The sequence below is a fragment of the Rhipicephalus microplus genome, unplaced genomic scaffold (genome assembly GCF_043290135.1).
Source record: "Rhipicephalus microplus isolate Deutch F79 unplaced genomic scaffold, USDA_Rmic scaffold_532, whole genome shotgun sequence".
NCBI lineage: Eukaryota > Metazoa > Arthropoda > Arachnida > Ixodida > Ixodidae > Rhipicephalus > Rhipicephalus microplus.
In genome coordinates this window covers 15001-19078 of record NW_027465092.1, presented here as the reverse complement: position 1 = coordinate 19078, position 4078 = coordinate 15001, and the positions used below count along the sequence as shown (strand labels likewise).

The following is a 4078-nucleotide window of genomic DNA, read 5'->3' as shown; positions in this document are numbered from 1 at the left end:
CTGATATGCGGCGGGCTTCGGCCTCGTCAAGCGTGTCCTCGGGTCTGCTCCAGGGGAATCCACGGCAGTCGTCTGCAGCCTCATCCGCTTGATGCGTTAGGGGCTGGTTGTCGGACGGTGCCGTTTTACCACGATATCGAGGTGTGTTCCGTGTCGTCCTCGGGCGATTCAGATGCGAAAGCGCCGAAGACGCGGGCGTGACCCGTCGTCTGGCGGCTTTGCAGTCTCGGCTCCGTTGCTAGTTCCGGCCGGTCCACCGACAGTGCAGCGGGCTTGGGCAACCCGCACGGCGCGACCGAGTCGATGCAACGAAAAAGAGCGAGCATGAACGTGCTTCTTGCCGCACGGCTCCCACTCGTCTTTCGGGAAGGTTGTGCCGTAGCGAGCTCGAACGCCGTCATCTCGGAGTGCAAAATAAGCGTGTTGGGGCGCCTGAAGGTGGCCTCCGCCGCACACAGACTGCGTCCGGCCCGCCGAGGGCGAGGACGGACGCGCAGTCGAACGATTACCTGGTTGATCCTGCCAGTAATCATATGCTTGTCTCAAAGATTAAGCCATGCATGTCTAAGTACATGCCGAAATAAGGCGAAACCGCGAATGGCTCATTAAATCAGTTATGGTTCCTTAGATCGTTTCTTCCTACTTGGATAACTGTGGCAATTCTAGAGCTAATACATGCAGTGAGCCTGGAGCCCTTTGGGTAACGGGTGCTTTTATTAGACCAAGATCGATCGGGTTTCGGCCCGTATTGTGTGGTGACTCTGGATAACTTTGTGCTGATCGCATGGCCACGAGCCGGCGACGTTTCTTTCAAGTGTCTGCCTTATCAACTTTCGATGGTAGGTTACTTGCTTACCATGGTTGTTACGGGTAACGGAGAATCAGGGTTCGATTCCGGAGAGGGAGCCTGAGAAACGGCTACCACATCCAAGGAAGGCAGCAGGCGCGCAAATTACCCACTCCCGGCACGGGGAGGTAGTGACGAAAAATAACAATACGGGACTCTTTTGAGGCCCCGTAATTGAAATGAGTACACTCTAAATCCTTTAACGAGGATCAATTGGAGGGCAAGTCTGGTGCCAGCAGCCGCGGTAATTCCAGCTCCAATAGCGTATACTAAAGCTGCTGCGGTTAAAAAGCTCGTAGTTGGATCTCAGTTCCAGACGAGTAGTGCATCTACCCGATGCGACGGCTCGGACTGAACATCATGCCGGTTCTTTCTTGGTGCACTTCATTGTGTGCCTCGAGATGGCCGGTGCTTTTACTTTGAAAAAATTAGAGTGCTCAACGCAGGCGAGTCGCCTGAATAAACTTGCATGGAATAATAGAACAAGACCTCGTTTCTGTTCTGTTGGTTTTTGGAATACGAGGTAATGATTAAGAGGGACGGACGGGGGCATTCGTATTGCGGCGCTAGAGGTGAAATTCTTGGACCGTCGCAAGACGAACTACTGCGAAAGCATTTGCCAAGAATGTTTTCATTGATCAAGAACGAAAGTCAGAGGTTCGAAGGCGATCAGATACCGCCCTAGTTCTGACCATAAACGATGCCAACCAGCGATCCGCCTGAGTTACTCAAATGACTCGGCGGGCAGCTTCCGGGAAACCAAAGTATTTGGGTTCCGGGGGAAGTATGGTTGCAAAGCTGAAACTTAAAGGAATTGACGGAAGGGCACCACCAGGAGTGGAGCCTGCGGCTTAATTTGACTCAACACGGGAAAACTTACCCGGCCCGGACACTGGGAGGATTGACAGATTGAGAGCTCTTTCTTGATTCGGTGGATGGTGGTGCATGGCCGTTCTTAGTTGGTGGAGCGATTTGTCTGGTTAATTCCGATAACGAACGAGACTCTAGCCTATTAAATAGGTGCGGGGTTCCCAGCACATTACAAACTTCTTAGAGGGACAAGCGGCTCCTAGCCGCACGAAACAGAGCAATAACAGGTCTGTGATGCCCTTAGATGTCCGGGGCCGCACGCGCGCTACACTGAAGGAAGCAGCGTGTCTTTATCCCTGTCTGAAAAGACTGGGTAACCCGTGGAACTTCTTTCGTGATTGGGATAGGGGCTTGCAATTGTTCCCCTTGAACGAGGAATTCCCAGTAAGCGCGAGTCATAAGCTCGCGTTGATTACGTCCCTGCCCTTTGTACACACCGCCCGTCGCTACTACCGATTGAATGATTTAGTGAGGTCTTCGGACCGATGTCCGGCGCGGCCTTTCGGTTGCGCCGGTCTGTTGGAAAGATGACCAAACTTGATCATTTAGAGGAAGTAAAAGTCGTAACAAGGTTTCCGTAGGTGAACCTGCGGAAGGATCATTAACGGATTGTGAAGGGTGAGCGCCTCAGCTGCGTCTGCGCCCGACACTTTCTGCCGCTGACCCCGTTTGGACGCGGGGTCGGCTTTTCCCCACGGGGCTGCCTGAATGTGGAGCGGCACCCCGTGACAAATTGTTGCGCCCAGCGGACGCCAACACCGCGACCTTGGACGGTCGGCCAGGTGGCGGACGCGGGTACAAACGGCGCAACGCACTCATAGGTCGGCTTTCGACCCGCCACTGCACCGTGGCTCGAAGCGCTCGAAATGCGCGACCCGACCGCTGCGGGACCGCCTAGTACTGTAAACAGGAGCGGCGGAGCGCGAACGGCGAGTCGTGGTTACGTCGGTAGAAGGCGAGGCTGCGCGTTCCCGAAACGCCAGCCGAGTGCCCTCCCGACCGTTCGAGCGTGCAAGAACGAGACCCGACAATCGCGCGGCGACTGCCAAGTACGAGAGGAACGGCACAAGCGTCGGCGGTCGGTCAAGGAACTGGCGATGTGACGGGTCCGCTGTGCACCAGTGCATACCGTCCCGCCGTCCGCGGCAAGCGCCTCCGCGTCCTCGGGTGACGGAGGCTGCCGGTCGGTTCTTGCAGGCGAGGGATCTCGCTGGCACCGGTTCGCGTTGACGCGCGGCCGGTCATGGCACGGCGATGCGACGGCCGAGGTGCGCAGTACTCGATGGAGGAACCGCACGCTCCGATGACCGTCCCGCCCTCCGCGGCGTATGCGTACCGACCGTAATGGTTGCAGCAGCGCCGGCCGGCTTTTGAATTCGCCACACGAAACACGGTGCGAGATCGCGGTTAGGGGAGCGTCGACGTTGCCAGGCGTTTTGCTTGCTGCCGAGGGAAAGGCGGCACGGCCACGTCGCGCTCGTCGCGATTAGCGGGTCTGCGCGCTTTGGGAAGGTGCCGCAACGACTTGCCGAAAGAGGAAGCACGGAAGAACGAGGGACTTGGACGTCCCGACAATTGAACGCACTTGCGGCCAGGCCCTTGCTGGCTTCGTTCTTCCGCCTCGAGTAGGCTCGTACGCGGCTCCGGCGCCGAAAGTGGTCCTTGGCACCGACTTCGGTGGACGTGGGAAGTGCCGCGCAAGTACGGCGCGCCTGGCTCCACCTGTTGGCTAAAGTAGGCAGCCGGATCGGCATTTTGGTGTGCGGTGGCAAACCGTGGATGCGAAAAAAGCTTGTGCGATTTCGTGGAACAAAAAGCGGGGGTCCCCCTTTTTATGCGGAGGAGACCGACCCGCCCGCCGTGGTGAACCGCGACGCCACGGTAAAAACGGGAGAGGCTTGTCGATGGGACCGTGCATCCCGCGCTCCACGGAGGCCGGGAGGCGGCCGCCCGAGGAAATGTGTAGCCGTCGAGGCCCGCATCTGCGTGCACTCTTATCCAAATGGGTGTACCGCAGGCATTTTCTGGTTAGGCGGGCCAATGAGAGCGAGCACACAACGATACCTACGGGTCCGGCTTGGAGAACCGGCTTCGACGCCTCCCGAGTATTTATAGAGGGGTGGACCACGAAAGCACTCGCAAGTAGCGGAAGCGAAACGCCGTCCGAAACACACCGTTTGCTCGATTTGCGGCAGCCGAAAAAGGCGCGGCAGAGTTTTGGAGTCCAAGCGTGCGCTGAAAAGCGCCCTTCTTGGCCACTGTTTGGCCGAGTGCCAGAAACGTTTGGTTTTGACTGTACGGAATTGAACAAACACTTTTTCACGACTCTAAGCGGTGGATCACTCGGTTCTCGGGTCGATG

General features: G+C 57.2%; 2 non-coding genes across 2 annotated transcripts in view; both read left to right on the top strand.

Moving 5' to 3' along the window:
* Positions 1–506: 506 nt before the first annotated feature.
* LOC142795032 (small subunit ribosomal RNA) lies at positions 507–2321 on the top strand. The gene has a single exon (XR_012892708.1). It is a non-coding gene; the product is annotated as a small subunit ribosomal RNA (ribosomal RNA).
* A 1719-nt stretch (positions 2322–4040) lies between these two features.
* LOC142795025 (5.8S ribosomal RNA) overlaps positions 4041–4078 on the top strand; it is a 153-nt gene continuing 115 nt past the window's right edge. Inside the window, exon 1 of the ribosomal RNA XR_012892702.1 lies at positions 4041–4078. This exon is cut by the window's right edge and continues 115 nt beyond it. This is a non-coding gene — a ribosomal RNA (5.8S ribosomal RNA).